This window comes from Lethenteron reissneri, chromosome 66 (assembly GCF_015708825.2).
Source record: "Lethenteron reissneri isolate LAM-NWPU_2019-01 chromosome 66, ASM1570882v1, whole genome shotgun sequence".
Taxonomy (NCBI): Eukaryota; Metazoa; Chordata; class Hyperoartia; order Petromyzontiformes; family Petromyzontidae; genus Lethenteron; species Lethenteron reissneri.
In genome coordinates this window covers 4,546,924-4,566,699 of record NC_083844.1, presented here as the reverse complement: position 1 = coordinate 4,566,699, position 19,776 = coordinate 4,546,924, and the positions used below count along the sequence as shown (strand labels likewise).

The window sequence follows — 19,776 nt, the reverse complement described above, 5'->3', positions numbered from 1 at the left end:
TCTCATGCTAAAATAATTTAACAATGCGAACAACAATGCAAACGATATTAATAACTTCACCCTCCTCTGTAATTAATGACTGCGGGCCACTGCAAGTTGGCAAAGTGACACCAAACCATGCTGAGGATTTTTAATATTTTGTAGGAAGTGGGGAAGGTCGGTGCTTGCTGCCACTCCCGCTTCCACGGTGTCTTTCTTTCATCTTTATTTTCTTTACTCTTTGGTTCCCTTTGGTTCTTAAGTAAACAGTTATTCTTATTAGGTTGCATTTTTTATGTTTAATCACCATTCAGCTGCGTGGCCTTCCTGTTAGTAACGGCACATGCAGCCTATTCTTGTCACGAGCCATACAGATATCCATACATTACACTAACATCACACATGAATATACTCACCTTCAGATATGGACTGTAGTTTCAAGCATATGTAGAGGTGTAATTGTGTATGGGCACGGACGGCTAACAAACACAAGGGGCGTGGTTAGGGCCGTACACAGAGGAGGTGCTCACACCGACGTCCGCACCTGCATCCCCCACGGGCCCCTCCCGGGGGCCGAGTACTATAAAAGGTGGTGAGCCGGAGGGCTCGAGGTCGAGTATTAGCTTAAACCAGCAAAGACTGAAGACCAGCTAGAATAGGCCCCGGAGCTCCCCTGGCTCGCTGTCCTTGTCAGGGCCGACCAAGGCAAGCCGGTGGCGTGGCCCCGAGAGCCCAGACTGACGTTCTTATAAGAGCCCGTCTGGAGACTCAGGGTGCCGGGATCCCAGCTTGACCAGGGCTGGGATAGGTAGCCTCCCCTAGCTCCGTAGTGGAGGACTCGGGCGTAGGTTAGTGGGGTTAGATGTTGTGTATCCCTGTTAGACGAGTGAAGGGGACGATACCCCTTTAAGTACTGTGTGTACCCGTTACTGTGCACAAGTTGGTGTTAATAAATAAGTGTGCCTCCGATCCCGTCGTCAAGCCTCCTGAATACTTACTACATCTGGGGTCAGAAGTGAACGTTCAACGATGGACACACGAGGGACGACACGTACCAGGGAGTCGGAGATGGAGGACACCTCGGCCGAATCGCCACCAGAGATGGCCGAGGTCGGATCGGAGCAGCCGGGGCCGAGTACACCCGCGCTGCTACGACAGGAAGGGGGGGATGCATCGGCCGAGGGACTTCGGCTGGCTCACTCCCGCCTGGCGGAGCTGCTCTACGCTGCGGCCGCCACGTTGGAGGAGATCACGCGGCTGGGGGCTGGAGGGGCTGCGCGGGACGACGACGGAAGCCGACGCGCGGCGACATTTCCCGCCACCCCGACGCGGCTCGCGGTTAAATTTCCCGCCATCACTACAGTGCGAGCAGAGGGCGGGGCCGGCCCGCGTCAGTTGACTGCTGAGGGCCAAGCACAAGCCGTGACATCATCAACACCGGCCAGTGCGTCAACAACGGAGCGACCGGCGATGCCATGCTCGCAGCCCGCCCACACTGTAACGTCTGCTGGGAACGACGGAGCGCGATCCGCAGCCACAGACGTTGCGTTACAGCAGCGACTGCCGCCTCTCAAAGAATTCGTGGGTGCGGACGGGGACTGGGGCGGCTTCAAAAGACGGTTCATTGCTCATCAGGAGATGGCGAACTGGACGGACGCCGAAGCACTACGCTGCACTTGGCGCTGCAGCTGCTGTCAGCTGTCTACGGCCCGCCTTCGGACTGCAGGCAGCTATTCCACGATCGTCATCGGGGCGCCAAGGAATCGCCTCTGGCCTTCCGGACGGCTCTCCTGGCCCTGGCGAAGGCAGCTTTCCCGCGGATGGACGAGGAGGGAGTGGACGCTATGGTGGCTGAAAAGCTGCTGCTACTCGCGGACGAGCTGGACGTCGCCGTCTTGGCTCAAGACGACGCAGAGATGTCGTCTTTGCTGGTCGCGCGCCACATCCACGGGGGCTTGCGGTCCCTGCGTCGCAAGGCCGCCAAGGGGGTGGCCGGCCATGCCATGGCGGCCACCACCCTCCCATCGGAGGAGGTCTGCGGGGTGGAGCGGCAGGGGGAATGGAGATCGGCGGCACCACAGGCTCGGAACGGACCGAGCCGCCAGGAGCAGCCCAGGCCATCTGGGGCGCTCACACGCCTTCAAGGCCACGTTGCTTCAGGATGCCGGGCTCCCCGTCAGCGCGGGGTGACACCTCGTCAGGACGCCGCGCCGTCTCCACCCAAGCTCCAGCAGAGAAATACGGCGAGTCGTGGCACCTCACACGTTTGGCCCATGCACACATCCGACACACACTCATGCGCTCAACCGAACAGGGCTCGCAAATCGACGCCCGTTGCGTCCGATTGTTCTGAAATGCGGCGAGCGCTCCAACCAGGTCAGTGGTCGGAGCTCGCCCATCGTGTCGTTGTAGCGTCGGCGGGATCGTCGGTCGATATTGATGGGGTAGAGGTGTGGATTTTAATTGACACAGGAGCGTCGGCGACCATTATATCTGATTTGATTCATAACATTCTTCCCGTTCAAAGTCGTCCCTTGCTCCCCGTTGACGTGCCATGCTATGCTGCTAACAGGGGCTCACTCGGCATCATTGGGCAAATCCGCGCCAAAATTTGCATTGGAGACATTAAATTATCCGGCCCTGTTTTGGTTTCCTCCTCACTGGCGGTTCCGTGCCTGTTGGGGACGGATTTCTTGGCCAAAATGCCCATTCGTATCTTGATCGACCAGGGGTGCATCGAGCTCCCGTCGGGCCGACGTGTAACGTTTTTGTCTTCCCCCGCCACGGAGCGTCGGGCGTTTGCGACCGTGCAGGCGCTCGTGGCAAAAACTGTGCGCGTACCCCAGGGGGCTCAGATGCTCGTCCCTCTTAGGTTGCGTCGGCCGTTTGCTGAGGGGGTTGCGGATCGGGGGGTCTTGTTGGGACCATCTCGGGCCGGGGTCAATGGCCCCTCAGACCATGGTGAAAGGGGATGGGGACCCCTTCATTGCAGTCCTTAATGTAGGATCGCGAACGGCCGTGGTTCCTCAAGGGACCGTGCTTGCACACGCAACGCCGGCACCCTATGAGGAACCACTCGTGGGTCAGGTAACCACCGATCCTCCGTCGCGACCGCATTCGGACTGTGATGACGGATGGCTGGATGCGCTTTGCGCGGGATCAGTGGACCTGTCCGACTCGCAGCATGCGCAGCTGCGAGTTCTCCTGAAAGAATTTGCCGACGTTTTTAGCCAACACAAATTTGATATTGGTTGTACTAAATTGCTGCGACACCATATTGACAGCGGGTGACAGCGCGCCAATCTGCCAAAATCCCTTTCGGCTGAGTCCCGCCGAAAAGGATCATGTCAAATTGGCCGTTGATGACATGCTAGCCGCCGATATCATTTCCCCTTCCAACAGCCCGTGGGGCGCGCCGATCATTTTGGTGAAAAAACACGACGGCTCACTGCGGTTTTGTGTCGACTTTCGGCGATTGAACAAAATTTCTGTGGCAGATGCGTACCCGCTTCCTCGAATGGATGAGTCGCTCGATGCCTTGGCGGGGGCGCGATTCTTTTCCACCCTGGATTTACTTTCTGGATTCTGGCAGCTTCCTCTGGATGACGAATCCAAACCTAAGACTGCTTTCCATACACCGCAAGGCCTCTTCCAATTTAACTGCTTGCCGATGGGCTTACATTCTGCGCCAGCAACTTTTCAGCGGTTAATGGAACTGGTCTTGGCGGGCTTGCAATGGGATTCGTGTTTAATTTACTTGGACGATGTCATCGTCTTTAGCAAATCATTCGAGGAACACCTCCAGAGGTTGCGTGCTGTTTTTCTCAAAATGCGGGCTGCCAATTTGAAATTTAAACCGCAGAAGTGCCATTTGCTCTGCGAATCAGTGCGGTATTTGGGTCATATTGTTGGACGCTCGGGGATATCCACTGATCCCGCCAAAATGGAATGCGTCAGCTCCTGGCCAACTCCCACCTCGGTGGGAGAGGTCAGGAGTTTCATTGGGTTCGCGTCGTACTACCGACGGTTTGTGGCTGACTTCGCTACGATCGCGAAACCATTGCATGCCTTGACGTCCAAGGGAGTCAGGTTTCATTGGGGGCCGGAGGAGGAGGCTGCTTTTCGCGCCCTCCGGAATGCCCTGGTGGGGGCTCCACCGTTGAATTACCCCAATTTCTCACAACCCATTTTGCTCGATACAGACGCAAGTAACACGGGCATTGGGGGCATGCAGTCCCAGCTCATTGGTGGCGTAGAGCATGTGGTGGCTTACGGTAGTCGGGAACTGTCTCCGGCGGAACAACGGTACTGCGTTACCCATCGGGAATTATTGGCAATTGTTTATTTCGTTCAGCAGTACCGCCCGTATCTGTACGGTCGACGTTTCACCGTCCGTACAGATCATGCGGCTCTGCAGTACGCCCTGCGGGTTCAACAACCATCGGGGCAGTTGTCTCAATGGTTGGAGATTCTCCAAGACTACGACTTTGTCACCACATATCGTAAGGGCGTCCGCCACACGAACGCTGACGCCCTGTCGTGGTTGCCACCCACTTCGGAGTGCGCTTGCCTCTTGGGTTCGGGGCGTTGTAGGCCCCCGAACGTGACCACCGATTCGGTCCTCGTGGCCGCCGCCGATGCGCCTTCGGCTTCGGGTCCTATTGAGCAAGAAGGGAGGGATTCGTTGCTGGGGTTGTCGGTTGCGGAGTGGGGATGCCTCCAAATGGAGGACACCTCCCTCCTCGCTCTGCGCCGTCGCACCGGGGGGGTTGGTCAGGGGGTGGCGAACGTTGACTCGTGGGGGTTGTTCCAGGGGCTTTTAATGCACTGGGACGGAAAATCCCGCCGCCAACGGCTCGTGGTGCCTGCAGCATTGAGGGGTAAGGTGGTATGGGCTGGGCATGAGCGGCTCCTGCACTTGGGGGTTCACAAGACCTTTGCCATGCTCCAGCTCGATTTCTTCTGGCCGGGCATGGCAAAGGACGTGGGGGATCTCCTGGGGTCGTGCACGCAATGCGCGCAGCGGAAGCCACCAGCGAGGGTATCCAACCCTCCGCTGCAGTCCATAAAGGTTTCCCGGGTTAACGAGCTCGTTGCTCTGGATATTCTCGGGCCATTTCCCGCTACACCCAGGGGAAATAGGTATTTATTGACAAGGGTCGAATACTTCACGAGATGGCCCATGGCATGGCCCCTGGCCAACCAGTCGGCAGCAGCCATTGCGGAGGCCTTTGTCCAGGGCTATGTCCTCGACAAGGGTGCTCCGGAACGGCTGCTGACTGACCAGGGTAAGAATTTTTCGGGGAAACTCCTCCGCGAGGTGTGCGACCTCTTGGGTACGGAGAAAATTCGGACCTCCCCGTATCACCCACAAACTGACGGGATGGTGGAACGGCTGCATCGGACTATCACGTCCATGCTGTCCCAGCAGGTATCGGAATCCCAGACAGATTGGGACCTTCGCATTGCCGGTGTGTTACAAGCCTACAGAATGGCTCCCCATGCGGCCACCGGATTTTCCCCTTTCTTTTTAATGTATGGCCGCGAGGCTAACCCCCCTGTGACGACCCAGCTGAAGCTCTCGGCGCCTCAGGCGAAGTCTACATTGTCCGAACACGTTAAATTTAACATCGGCAAATTATCTGAGGCGCGGGAAGCGGCCGTGCAAAATTCTGAACTCCGCCAGAAGGCGACCGAGAGGCTTAGGCTAGGGCGGGTTCATGTGTTCAAATGGAAACCAGGGGACAGGGCATGGTTGCACTGTCCCCAGGTGCCGCTGGCGACCTCGTCAAAGTTGGTACGGCCGTGGCGGGGGCCCGTGGAGGTCGTACAGGTCTTGCGGCCGCAATGTGTACACGTCAAATGGGGGAGGCGTCGGTGGTACGTGCACCCCTCAAGGTTGAAACCGTTCATTGCGCCGCCCCGTGGTTCGCACACACACACGCATGGCCAAACGTGTGAGGGGTCCGCCGACTCCCCGATGTCGCTGCTTTCGCCTAACCTGACATCAACTGTTCCATCTCCAGGTGCAACAGGAGTGACGGGTCCACGACCGCCAACCCCTCCCGGGGGGGTCGGGGGTCACTCGGCAGCGAAGCCAGACTCTCTCGCACCCGGACCGTCAACAACCACCACTGAGCGTGCCGGGACGGGCCCTTGTGACGGGCCCGCCGCGAGAACGCGCGCCAAAACGCGCAGACTTTTGTGAGGTCGGCCGTTGGGGGGCCCTTGCGGACGGTGGGGGGGAGGCGTCCGGAGCGCGTGTATATATGTTGGTTTTGCGGAATGGGGTATTTATTCGGGGGGGTGCGTCGGGTTATTTTTTTTTCTTCCTGTTTCCTGTTGTTGTTGTTGTTATGGTTGTCATTGTTCTTGTTTAAATTATGCGAGGCACACACGGTTTTGGGGAGGGATGCACCTTTATTCTTATTTTTTTTGCAGCCGGGGATGGCTGCGAGCTGTACAGGGGGGGGGGTGATGTAGAGGTGTAATTGTGTATGGGCACGGATGGCTAACAAACACAAGGGGCGTGGTTAGGGCCGTACAAAGAGGAGGTGCTCACACCGACGTCCGCACCTGCATCCCCCACGGGCCCCTCCCGGGGGCCGAGTACTATAAAAGGTGGTGAGCCGGAGGGCTCGAGGTCGAGTATTAGCTTAAACCAGCGAAGACTGAAGACCAGCTAGAATTGGCCCCGGAGCTCCCCTGGCTCGCTGTCCTTGTCAGGGCCGACCAGGGCAAGCCGGTGGCGTGGCCCCGAGAGCCCAGACTGACGTTCTTATAAGAGCCGGTCTGGAGACTCAGGGTGCCGGGATCCCAGCTTGACCAGGGCTGGGATAGGTAGCCTCCCCTAGCTCCGTAGTGGAGGACTCGGGCGTAGGTTAGCGGGGTTAGATGTTGTGTCTCCCTGTTAGACGAGTGAAGGGGACGATACCCCTTTAAGTACTGTGTGTACCCGTTACTGTGCACAAGTTGGTGTTAATAAATAAGTGTGCCTCCAACCCCGTCGTCAAGCCTCCTGAATACTTACTACACATACATTAAATACACTTCACATTATAACACAATGTACTTTCATATCACACAATCAATGTCACCTGCACTCAAGCATTAAAACACTTTTGTACTAGAAAGCATATGCATTAACTATTGCTTACGCATTAAACACCCACTAACACCTGTATCCTTACATTCAACCAGGCTTAACATATACTGTATTTACACATGAACACTTGTACATTCCTTACAAATCACGTTGGATTTCCCCATATAGCCTATACAGGCTGTTGGAGAGCATTCTATCAGCGTGTGCTTATACACATTAAGATTATAGCACACTCCTTTACACTGGTACACATACATTAGCATTTTGTTTTTGCATACACAACACTCACGCACTTACTTACATATTAAACCAATCACATGGACTCTAAATGACATGTCAACACATGCACATATCTCATAACACATTCACAGAACCACGCAGGGAGTGTAGGGTTTAATGTTCTTCTTTATTTTCTACCGACTTGTCGCTGTCCCGGGCGCTGTTGCCGCTGTCGACTGGGGCTATGGTTCTGGGTTGGTTGTGGTGTATGTGACTGTCGTTGCGGCTGTTGATGCAGCTGTTCTTTTTCATCTGTTTCTCCACGGGCACTGGTGTGGCCGGTGCATCTGTGGCCATCCCAGCTGTGACAATCACTTTGGGAGGCAACCACAGCGGCGCATCTCCGAGTGAGGTGGCCCTGCGGTTGTCTGCCTCGTTGGCCTGGCCTGTTTTGACATTGACCCTTAGCATCTACTGTCAGCGATTCGGCTGGCGTGCCTACTGCTACATTACCGGCGGTGGCTGCCATTTGACACCATCCAGGACGTGGTGCGGCTTGTTGTGGTCTACACTGCTTTTGCCTCCTCTCACCTGTCCAGCCTGGGCTTCGGTTCTGGATTGGCTGTGGTGACTGCCAGGTCACCACGTTGGCTGACCATCATTATGTGGCTGCCTGGCTTTGTTTGAGCCATCTGGCACCGTTGAGGCAAGATAAAGTTCTGGCACGTCTGTAGCTGCTGCCTCCACCACCAGTACTGTCTCCACCCGGTATTTGGCCTCCAGGCTGTTTGCTTATCGTGCTGATGGACTGCTGCTTTAGCTGCTACATCTGTGTTGGCGTTTGCTGGGATCATATCGGGATGGAACCTGCAAGTGGTTAAGCTAGGGCCCTGTTTTTGTATGGCTGTAACATTGCCTGCTTTAGCTGTGTTGCTTGCTGCAGCCATCATTCTATGGCCTGCCTAGGCCTGGATGCGGAATTGGGTGCCATTGGCCCCAGTGACTCCCCCTATAGTGATTGACTGGTCAGCTCAGAGCTGCTTGGTTGTCATGCTCTGTCAATCAACAAAGTCACAAGTGTTGCATCAAGTGGTTGCAATTTTTGCCACCCATTGTCCTATCTGGATTGTTTACTGGGTAGCCATAGCAATTTCTTCAGATTCTAGAACTCTGTGGTTTTGTGTTTTTTTTGGGTCTGCGTCGGTTGTCCACTTTCTGCTGCTTATGACCCACTCCGATATTGATTTGTATGGCTGTGGCCCTTCATCTTCTGGATTTCACACTGGCTGTGCTAATTTCTGCCTTATCTGTTTACAAACATCGCTAGTAGATTGATGTACATTATGACAGCAGTCTGATATTATGCCTCTGTATCCTAGATATGTATTATTGAGTTTGCACTGTTTTTCGATCTCGTTATGCTCAGTTGTCCTGACAGTCATTCCCTGGTTATTCTCAGGCGATCACCCTATGTTCATAATCGGGCTGGTCGTAGAAAAATCACCAGTTCACTCGCAAATCAGGTCACAACATCGGATCTGTTTGTCATAGCCCTACCATTTCCATTGGTATGTCTTCCATTCATTGCCCGTTGGGGCCTGCATTAATTAATGTACGTTATATCTCATGTAAGGCGTTTGTAATAAACACACTTTTGACAGACCACTGTCTTGACTACCTATGTCTGACTGAGGCCTGATAAAGGCCTCTTGACTTTTTTCACAGAACGAGGTAACTCCATCTGGTTTCTATTTTTGTGAGAAACCACAGTCATCAGGTAGAGGTGGTGGCTTGGCTTTATTTAATGCAAATTCTGCAATTGTAAAACCTGTCCCATTGCCAATGTTCCAGTCATCCTAGCAATAGACCAGAGGCCAATTTGTACCCACCTAAGAATTATTAATATTACTTTATTGCCCTCCAAGATGTATTTCCAGATTCCATTCAGAGTTCTCTGTGTTCCTCTCAGTCGTGTGTGCTCATTCTGAACAAATTCCCATAATTGGTGACAAAAATGTTCATGTTGATACACCATCCAGACATCATGCCAGGGACTTTTTGGCCTTCATTGACTCTTTTTCATCCAGCATGTCAAAAAGCCAACACAGTCTGGTGGATGTACTGACTGTGATGGAATTAGGAATGTCAGACCACTCTTTGGTCCTCTTTGATATATCTTTAACCCCACCTGGTTCGTCCATTAAAAATAGAATTTCATTTGGCAAAATAATATCTATCACCACGTCCTCTCTCACAGATGCCATATCGAGTTCTCCACTAGCTGATGAGAGTGAGCTTTCCGGTGAAGAAGCTCCTCAACTATATCCTGGATCATATGTCACCCCTCAGAACCTGTTGGATATCTTATAATCGCCCTTTGCCAGGGTACACTGCAACATTGAGGGCACAATTATCTTCTGTCCGTAAAGCAGAACGTGCTTGGAGGAAGTCCAGCCTCACTGTTCATAAAATATTTAAAGAACAGTTTATTACTTACCATAACAACATTGCCTTGGCGAAATCCTCCTCCATTGCTGGTTGTATTGCAAATAGGGATAATAATCCTCAGACCTTATTTTCCTGTATCAAAACACTTTTGAAACAGGAACTAAATGCAATCTCCCACTCCTCTGCTGATTTCTGCATCCAAATTCAACGGTTTTTTCATGATACTTACTTTCGCTCTCTTCCCTCTCTTTCCTACTTACCTCCAGCTCAGTTGAAGGGGACATTGTTGACTGAGTTTCCCGCAATTTCAACTGTGGAAGTTCCCTTAAAACCGGCACAGTTCCTGACATTTTTAAGATGGCTGTGGTCACCCCACTTTTAAAAATGCTGGGTCTTGATCATGAGCTACTGGAAAAATTTCGCCCAATATTAAACCTTCTGCATTTGTCTAAAATTCTGGAACGAGCTGTGGTCACTCGTTTACATCTGCACCTGGCCTCAAACGATATATTTGACCACTTTCAATCGGGGTTCAGACCAGCTCATAGCACTGCGACTACTCTGTTAAGGGTGGTCAACTATTTACTTTTGTCAACAGATAACAGCTTTGTCAGCCTCCTCATTTTGCTATATCTGAGCGTACCATTTAACTTTATTGATCCTGGGGTTTTCCTTGAGCAACTCGAAGTTTCAATGGGGATCTCTGGCATAGCTTTGTTGTGGTTCCATTCTAACTTAAATAAACATTAGCATTTCCCCACAAAGTATGGTTGCAAGTCACCAATTATAACGGTTCTCTGTGGTGTTCTGCATAAATCTGTGCTTGGCCCATCACTTTTTTGCATCTACATGGCATCAGTGGGTATTCTGCTCCAACATCTTCCCTTTTCCTATCATTGCAATGCAGATGATACTCAAATTTATATCCGATTATGACCAGACTCTGCATCACTAACAGTAGTGAATTCATGGTTGCGTCAAACTTTTTGCTACCAAATACTGACAAGACCGAAGCCATATTCATCGGCGTCATTCTGCATCTTTGTTTGTTGTTTAGTCACGAGATCAGTCCCACATGACAGGTCAGAAACCTTGGTGTTCAATTTGACCAAGCATTGTCCCTTGAAGCACATATATCTAAGGTGGTTAAAATTTCCTCCTTCCACCTAGAAATATTGCCAGAATGTATTGCTTCCTGTCACCTGCTGACCTGAAGAGGTCCATGCTTTTGTGTTATTCCAACTCGACTGCTGTAACACCTTACTGGTTGGGATTCCGAGCAATGTACTGGGCAGGCTTGCATAATGTGCATACATAAAGTACGTTGATTACCATATCAATAACCCAACTGGCAATGGATACCCATTGTTATTTATATCCCCCCCCCCCCCCCCCCACTTTCCACATGTGATGTTATCACATCTACCCCTCTATTTACGGAACGAAAGAGTAGAACATGCGTGCCAACAAGGACACTCAATTGATTTTGATAATGTTGAATTTTTTGTGAAAAACTAGTTACTACTGGCCAAGACTAATTAGAGAATATATCGAAATTGAAAAAAATCTAAATAATTGTAACCTTACAGATGGCTACAGGCTTAGTGCGGTTTGGAAGAAAATTATCAAATAATACATTGTTTAAGTGCATGCCTATGCAGGCCACCATACTTCAGTGGGGATTATTAATGAACAGACAACAGATACTGCTCTTTTAGTGCACACAATCGACAGTAAGTACAAGAACAATAATGTGCATGCATAATGTACTTTGATTATTATATAATAACCCAACTGGCAATGCATATCCATTGTCATTTTTTTGCATTCATTACCCCCCCTCCCCCACTTCACTCAAGAAGAACTCACAAGTGACGTCATCACATCTACCCCTCTATTTATGGAACGAAACAGGATTTCTCCACAAATCTGGATGTCGCCTGATGAAGCTCGTTGTAATTACTGGCGAACCATCATACTCAGATTGTAAATGTTGTAACGAATTGGCATGTTCTGTTTATGTAACGAACCTTACTAATTGGCTGTGTTGAGTGGTGGTGGTGGTGGTTTTAACGACACATTTATATATGTACGCAATTTAACCGAAAAAAAACCTGTATTTTGGATATTTAAGTCTGCTTTGAAAAGCCATCTCTTTAAACTGGCCTTCCCTCTTTAGTTTGGTTGGTTTCCCTGGTTATGTTTCTGTTTCCTGCTTTTCATGCGTTACGCATTGGGATCCGAGGATGGAATTCGCATTATTAATTTGAATTATTATTTATATGCCCACGACTCAAACATAATTAGTTTTGTACAGTATCACACTTTTGTTATTATTACAAAACATGTCGGATCATCTCAAATGCGGCATAAGACACAGAAAAAACTCATGAAAAAAATGTTAACCCACTTTTTGAATAAACTCATAATTGCATCAATGGAAGTGTAAAAACTATATAGATTTTTATTTTACCAGCTAAGTCCCACTGAGAAATATAGATTTTTTAGAAGTAACCTTCCCACGAATGATAGCTCAACAAAGTAGCTTATCATGTGGAAATGTATAGCAGCCAAATACTCCCAATGCATGCTTCCAAATGTTCTAGGGAAAAAACAGAGGACTCAGAGATAAATCCACTTGACCACGGGGAGAGCATACAAACTTCAAATATACAACAGGCGTCAGGGTCGGCATCGAACCCACGACCTCCTGTATACCAGGAGAGGTAGTGAACATCTCGTCCCCATGTCCACAGAGATCCTGATATCTCGTGGAAGAGAGTCCCATAGTCTGAAGGCTCTCGGGAAAGACGCTTGGTCACTCATCATCCAATGCCTCGACATTGGAACTCAGAGGAGATATGCATCCCCAGAACTATGAGACATGGTGAGGGACAGCTATTTTAATGTATGAGACAAGCAGATTAGAGGAATGAATACTTGCCCAATTTGCTGTGTGGAATCTGGTTTCTTGAAACAATTTCTGTAGAAAGAGGCACATGTTGAGAACATATTTAACCAATAGGCAGACTACTAGGTCGACAGACACACAGATGAATGGAATGACAGAAGCAGCGATAGGTCTAAGACCTAACGGAGTGCCCGGGTTTTTTATCTGGGCAGATGCCTGTGTTTAAAACTGGGCTCAACCCAGTCAACAATGACTGCACAGAAACCCAAGTCATGAATTTGCTTCTGCACTTAATTTGAAAAAATTCCAGCTCTGATAATAACTCAACAGTCAAAATCTGTCCTCAAAGAAAAACAATATACACGTAAAATATCCTAGATGATATTTTGGTCAATGATGTTCTTTATAATACGTAGGTGAAGGGCCATTGCCCAAACGTTATCTATTTTTTCCTTTAGAGCAGTGTTATTTATACATGTTTTTTGTTTATCTATGCCTATGAAATACTCGCAATGCAGTATCACAAACATACAATTAAAATAATTGGTTTGAATGCAATGTGATGAATATTATACTTTCCGTTGAAGGGTGAGTTGGAATATGCTGCCCCCTGTTGTATGTCTAGATGTATGTTGAAATTACTTCGCACCATACGTAGATAACCGTGCTAATTAGCGGTGCGGGGGAAGAACAACAAACTAAACACAAAGCAGTTCAAAGAAATTAGTTTGTCAAACAAGATTATTTAAAAGTACATAGTTCCAGTAGCTTCCGAATATCGGAACGACGTTCCAGATGGACACAGCAGCGCATGCAATAGCGTGCAATACAGTGATCATCTCTGTTCAATGGTTGAGCCAAAAGCCACTGCAAAGATGACTGAAGTTAAGTGACTCACTTAACTTTGAGGAATTTTGCATGTAGTTGTGCGATATCCGCTTCCCCAAGACCGTTTTCTAACACAGGGTGATGCACTACTCTGCGAAAAATTCGTATGGATAATTTGTCTTGTGACGAAACATCATAACACTATCAAAAGACACAGCATCACCAGAACTTTAGAAGTCACTTTCTTGAGGAAAGCAGAGTTGTTGTGTTTTTACAAAGAGGCTGCATGAGTTAAGATATACTCACCAGGGTCTCGAGGATTGGCAAATAACTGCACAACCCGCGTAGTATGGACAGGCCTTTATCCAAAAGTGAATAAACGAAGGGTTGTTCATGTACACCTGTGACCAAAGTTGATATCGCGGTGAATGTGAGGTTTGGCAGCTGTGCTGTGTGTGTGTGTGCTCAGAACGTACAGCTGCTTCCGGCGTATGTAGAGTAAGACCCCTCCAACAATGATCACAAACGCTCCCAGCACACCTCCCAACACACCTCCCACCACAGCTCCCACCACAGGGCCAATGATGCTTCCCGAGCCTGATAGGAGGGGAAAGGAGAGAAGGGCGACATCAGTGATGTGTCAACACCAATAGGCTTTACATATTTCTCCATAAGAGGGTTTTTTTGGGTTATATCGCGTAAATATAAATGCGTTGTTAAACGCAACACCACCCAACACAGCCAAGCACGTAAACAAATGTGCCAATTAGTTACTAGTTCAGCACTAACCGGTTATGTGTTGCAGAGTAAACCCATAACATTTACAATTCAAGCACTACATTCCAACCAGCCTCATCAGGCAACAGTCATAATTGACAAACTTTACGAATTGTATGTCGGGTTTTGGCGGGTTTAACTACACACATTTATATGTATGTGATCTAACGCTCTCGTCGGCATAGACCCGATCCCTGATCCTGACTCACCCAGCTTCTCTACCTGGTCCTGACTCACCCAGCTTCTCTACCTGGTCCTGACTCACCCACCTACTCTACCTGGTCCTGACTCACCCACCTACTCTACCTGGTCCTGACTCACCCACCTACTCTCTTCTTCTCCCCCCCCCCCCCTTCACTGGAACAAACTCCCCCCTCAACATTAAGCAATTATCTTCGCTCGCTCGTTTCTTCTCCTCAAAAACTCACGTATTGTTCCATAGCTCACCGCACGACTCCTTAATCTTCCCCTCATAACCACCACCATTCCTGCTTCCTCTTTATATTCTCATGACAAGGCTCCCCGCTCATTCCCTCATTCATGCAAAACATTCATTCATCATCATTCGCCGACATCAATTTTGCCTTAACGTAATTGAGGAAATCATCACAGATTTGCTCATAGCTTCGTCTCGTCTTTTTTTATTCACCTTATCTCCACCATTACATTCAAATTCCTAATTCTCCATACAGCGCTATATAAATTACGTTAAGACAAAATAAGCTTCTACCTGCCCACTGCTCAGGTTTCTCAGTTTTGCAAAACGCTTCAGAATAGCGGCAATGGCCTTTCTGGAACTGGAACCGTGCCAGCCCAAACAATAAATAACAGAGCTTCGAGAAAACAATTAAATTTAAAATGCGTATTGTAGATGGTCAAAATTTTGTGCACACTTTTGCTGTTCATACTGATGAATGCAGTGCTCAATGAACCTGGTTTCCCGAGTTAAATTCCCAGTCACAATTCATTTCAGGGGTGACTGATGTCTGAACCCGTCCTGGCCTCTACCGTCATGAACCAACGTGCACCGACCAGTGGGGTGAAACGTGGCCACGCAACTCCCACGTGTGGTGAAACGAGGTCAAGACAGCATAGGGAGCCCTTCAACCATGAGCATATCAAGCTTGATCCAATGTCGTTTGGTTTTCTGGAGACTTTGCAATTGTGACTGGTTAACAGTGGAGATGTAAGACGGTCTGAACCGAGTCCCAGTTTGCCTAGGACCATTGACTTCTCGTCTAGATTTCACACAAAGCGCTTGCCACAAATTAACCTAGATACCTCGCAGATCTCATCAAGAAGCATAAAGCATCATCACACAAATTCCGGTCATCCTCACAGCAGCAGCAGCGGCTTTTGGCTAAATGTCTAACAAAGATGGTCAGGGCATCACGCGGTGCTTCCATTGTGCTTCTGCGGCCATCCGGAACGCCATAGGACCTATGCACTTTTAAATCATTAATTGGAAACTAATTTATTTGTAACTGATTTTTCTCTTTAGTTTATTGTCCTTTCCCACACTTCCAATTATCACAGTTGGCTATGTATGGTGCGAAATAAGTTCAACATACATACACATGTGCACGAGCTGGATATGCTCTTATGCTGAATGGCAGTAAATCGGAATACTTACTGGATAATGTCATGAGTGGTAGAGAGAAACGTGTGTCCGTGTAGATGGCTACCCCTCCAGCGCTGACGGAGCGTGCGTTTGGAATGTACGTGTAGACGCGGAAACTGATCCTGAATGGTGGAAATGGACAAGGTGGAAGAACAACACGAGAATGGGGGCAGGAGTTTACACAACTGATGGGTGAGGAAATATGGATCCATGGGTGGTGTATACAAGAGGTCATATCTTCCCCATTGGCCTATTATAAGGCTTGTCATTGCAACTTTAAAACATGGCACTTGTAACCAGGCTAGATGCACTCTTTAGCAGCAGAGCAGTGTAGCAAATACTCTCAAAGAGCAAGATGGCGCCATTGATGGCAGCCTCGGCAAGTTGGTGCTACCTATTTTGTCTTGTTTTGTCTGTTTATTCAGTGTTCTGCCAAATTTTTCGGAGTTCTCTAACAAGAGACGAACTTTTAAACATCAGGGAAACAACTCCTGTGGATTTATTTCCCACTTTTCTGCTTCCAGCGGCAGAATTAGTGGGCATTCTAGTCAAAGCCGCGCTAGGCTTTGTTCAAGCAGCGAAACGCCGCCGAAGGGGTAAATGGTCGGGGGCTCTAGTACGGCTACGCAGACGCGGGATCCGAACAGTGCTTCCAAGCTTTTTCCTCTCAAACGTACGTTCACTGTGCAACAAAATGGATGAACTTCAGCTACTGATGGTGAAAAACAGAGACTTTCTTGCATCTTCTGTCTTGTGCTTCACGGAGACATGGCTGTGTGATTTGATCCCGGATACTGCGTTACAACTGGCAGACTTCCAACTCGTAAGATCGGATCGGGACATAGCACTCTTCGGCAAGACAAGGGGCGGTGGTATTTGTTTTTACACTAACAGTGGCTTGTGTGTCGATGTAACAGTGATTCTGCAACATTGTTCTCCCGACCTGGAATCATTTTTATAAACTGTAAACCTTTTTACTTGCCTCGCGAGTTCGCGTCGCTCTTTTGGTCGGAGTTTATTTGCCGCCGGGTCCTCATGTTAAAGAGGCCCAACGCATGCTCGCCGACCAGATTCTGAGTGTGGAGCTAGAAAATCCGGATTCCCTGGTTATCGTACTCGGCGATTTTAACAAAGGTAATCTCAGCCATGAACTCCCCAAATACAGACAATTCATGAAATACCCTACCAGAGAAGGGAACACTCTGGATCACTGCTACACTACAGTCAGTAGAGCCTACCACGCCGTCCCCCGAGCAGCACTGGGACACTCTGACCATGCCATGGTCCACCTGATTCCTGCATACAGGCAGAAACTAAAGCTCTGTAAACCTGCTGTGAGGACATCTAAACAGTTGACCAGTGAGGCTACGGAGAATCTGCGGGTGGGCTTGGATTGTACTGACTGGGATATGTTCACGACTGCTACCAATAGCCTGGATGAACTCACAGAGGCTGTGACGTCGTACATCAGCTTCTGTGAGGACTGCTGTATTCCAACACGCACCAGGGTGTACTTTAACAACAACAAACCCTGGTTTTCAGTAAATCTCAGAAGGTTGAGGTTGGAGAAGGAGGAAGCGTTTAGGAGTGGGGATAGAGACAGATTCAAAGAGTCGAAGAACAGGTTTAGCAAGGCGGTGAGAGAGGCTAAACGACTGTATTCAAAAAGACTAAAACATCAGTTCTCTGCTAACGACTCTGCTTCTGTCTGGAGAGGGCTCAGGCAGATCACCAACTACAAGCCCAGAGCCCCCCACACCACTCACGACTCCCGCCTAGCCAACGACCTGAACGAGTTATACTCTAGATTTGAAAAACATTTGGACTGTCCTGAACTACCCCTTCCCACCCTAGAGGCCTCCCCCCCCCCCCCCCCCCCCCACTACAGAAATGACTCTCTCAATTCAGGAGGGAAAGGTTAACAGACTTTTCAAGAGGCAGAACCCCCGCAAAGCAGCCGGGCCAGACTCTGTCTCTCCAGCGACCCTCAAGCACTGCGCTGACCAGCTGTCTCCGGTGTTCACCAACATCTTCAACACCTCACTGGACACATGCCATGTATCAGCCTGTCTCAAGTCCTCCACTATCATCCCTGTGCCCAAAAAGCCAAGGCTAACAGGACTTAAAGATTACAGACCTGTCGCCCTAACCTCTGTGGTAATGAAGTTTTTTGAGTGCCTGGTGCTGGCACATCTCAAAGCCATCACAGACCCTCTCCTGGACCCCCTGCAGTTTGCCTACAGAGCCAACAAATCTGTGGACGACGCAGTTAACATGGCCCTCCACTTCACCCTACAGCACCTGGACTCCCCAGCAACCTACGCCAGGATACTGTTTGTGGACTTCAGCTTTGCTTTCAATACCATCATCCCTTCCCTGCGTCAGGACAAGCTCTCCCAGCTAAACGTGCCCGACTCCACCTGCAGGTGGATCTCAGACTTCCTGTCTGACAGGAAGCAATGCGTTAGGCTAGGGACAGAAGTCTCTGACTCCCGGTCCATCAGCACCCGATCTCCTCAGGGCTGCGTCCTTTCCCCTTTGCTATTTTCCCTGTACACCAACAGCTGCACTTCCAGTCATCTGTCCATCAAACTCTTGACGTTTGCGGACGACACCACCCTCATTGGGCTCATCTCTGGTGGGGATGAGTCTGACTATAGGTGGGATGCTGACAACCTGGTGACCTGGTGTAGCCAGAACAACTTAGAGCTTAATGCTCTTAAGACAGTGGAGATGGTTGTGGACTTCAGGAAGAATACAGCCCAACTCCCATCACCCTGTGCGACTCCCCAGTCAACACTGTGGAGTCCTTCCGTTTCCTGGGCACTATCCTCTCCCAGGATCTCAAGTGGGAACTGAACATCAGCTCCCTCATAAAGAGAGCACAACAGAGGATGTACTTCCTACGGCAGCTGAATAAATTCGTCCCGCCAAAGACAATGATGGTGCACTTCTACACAGCCATTATTGAGTCCATCCTCACCTCCTCCATCACCATCTGGTACGCTGCTACCACTGCCAAGGACAAGAGCAGACTGCAGCATATCATCCGCACTACTGAGAAGGCGATTGGCTGCAATCTGCCTACCCTCGAGGACCTGTACACCTCGAGGACCCCTGAGGCGAGCGAGGAAGATTGTGGCCGATTCCTCCCACTCTGGACACTCTCTGTTCCAGCTACTCCCCTCCGGCGGAAGGCTGCGGTCCATTAGGACCAAAACCTCACGTCACAAAAACAGTTTCTTCCCATCTGTTGCTGGCCTCTTCAACAAGGCCAATGCTCAAAATGACTTTAACACTATATCTACACAATGACACCTTGCAATAGTTGCACTGTTACCCTATTGCATTTTTGTAATTTTATATTGCATATTATAGCTATTGTATATTTTGTATTTTATTTTATTCATATTTTTACATACTTTAGCTCCTTAGTATTAGTTAGACTTTGTACCTTTAGTATAGTTAGACTTGTACACCACTTATTTAAGATTTAGGATTCCTATATGTTGAATGCATGCACCTTCCTGCCAAAGTAAATTCCTTGTCTGTGCGAACTTTCATTGCGACTAAAACCCTTTCTGATTCTGATAGGCAGCTGTCAGATCGAGAGAAACTGCATCGGTTTAACGTCTCCAATTTACAAATGTGTTCTACGTAGGTCTTGTCAACACTCCTGCCATTGTGAGCACGTGATGCCACCTTTCTTTCAAAAACATCGCGTAAACATTTATGGGGTTTTAATTCGTTGAAATAAGCTCACGGAAAAATGCACGCGGGCAGGGAACATACCTGTAGGCAGTGTTTTGCTTTAAGGGGCCATTGGGGAAGCTTCCACTCGTTCTGCCAGTGCCAATTTGGACACTGACGATGGAGTTGAGGTTGGAG

General features: G+C 49.2%; 1 protein-coding gene and 1 long non-coding RNA gene across 2 annotated transcripts in view; both read right to left on the bottom strand.

Annotated features, from left to right (window-relative positions):
- LOC133359832 (receptor-type tyrosine-protein phosphatase beta-like) overlaps positions 1-19,776 on the bottom strand; it is a 425,084-nt gene that overhangs the window by 108,808 nt on the left and 296,500 nt on the right. The gene's annotated exons all lie outside the window — the stretch shown is intronic.
- On the bottom strand, positions 12,696-19,776 carry LOC133359870 (uncharacterized). Its single transcript, XR_009757191.1, has 4 exons — positions 19,681-19,776; positions 15,901-16,010; positions 13,967-14,087; positions 12,696-12,734 (listed from the first exon to the last, which is right to left on the bottom strand). It is a non-coding gene; the product is annotated as an uncharacterized LOC133359870 (long non-coding RNA).